The 628-nt window shown below is 41.7% G+C and overlaps 1 pseudogene; it reads left to right on the top strand.

Moving 5' to 3' along the window:
- Positions 1 to 19: 19 nt before the first annotated feature.
- On the top strand, positions 20 to 607 carry LOC110440697 (annotated as a pseudogene).
- The last annotated feature ends 21 nt before the right edge of the window (positions 608 to 628 follow it).

Raw genomic sequence — 628 nt, 5'->3', positions numbered from 1 at the left:
ATTTTAATCATCGTTTAGAATGAGACACAACAACCAGTTACCAAATCAACACTTCCGCAAGGACTGGCAAATTCGTGTTAAGACCTGGTTCAACCAACCAGCCCGTAAGGTTAGAAGAAGAATTAACCGTAATGAAAAGGCTGCCAAGATTGCTCCACGTCCAGTCGATGGTTTCCTCAGACCAGCTGTTAGAGCTCAAACTCTTAAGTACAATTCCAAGATCAGAGCTGGTAAGGGTTTCACTTTAGAAGAATTAAAGGAAGCTGGTGTTAACCGTAATGAAGCTCGTTTCATTGGTATTGCTGTTGACCACCGCAGAAAGAACAGATCTGAAGAATCTTTACAATTAAACGCTCAAAGATTAAAGGAATACATGTCTAAGCTTATTGTCTTCCCAAAGAAGGCTGAAGCTGTTCAACTTCCAGCTGGTGCTCTCCTTCCAATCGCTAATGCCTCCCCAAGAGAAAAGGCTCGTAAGTCTGTTACTTTAGACAAGAAGTCTGCTTACTACACTCTTCGTAAGGCTCAATCTGATGCTTGGTTAGTCGGTATCCGTGAAAAGCGTGCTAAGGAACTTGCTGAAAAGGAAGCTGAAAAGAAGAAGTAAAGTGCTCAAACAAAATAGAGA

Source organism: Mizuhopecten yessoensis, unplaced genomic scaffold, assembly GCF_002113885.1.
Source record: "Mizuhopecten yessoensis strain PY_sf001 unplaced genomic scaffold, ASM211388v2 scaffold694961, whole genome shotgun sequence".
NCBI classification, from domain to species: domain Eukaryota; kingdom Metazoa; phylum Mollusca; class Bivalvia; order Pectinida; family Pectinidae; genus Mizuhopecten; species Mizuhopecten yessoensis.
Note: the sequence above shows the minus strand (reverse complement) of the source record. Positions and strands in the feature narration are given on the sequence as shown.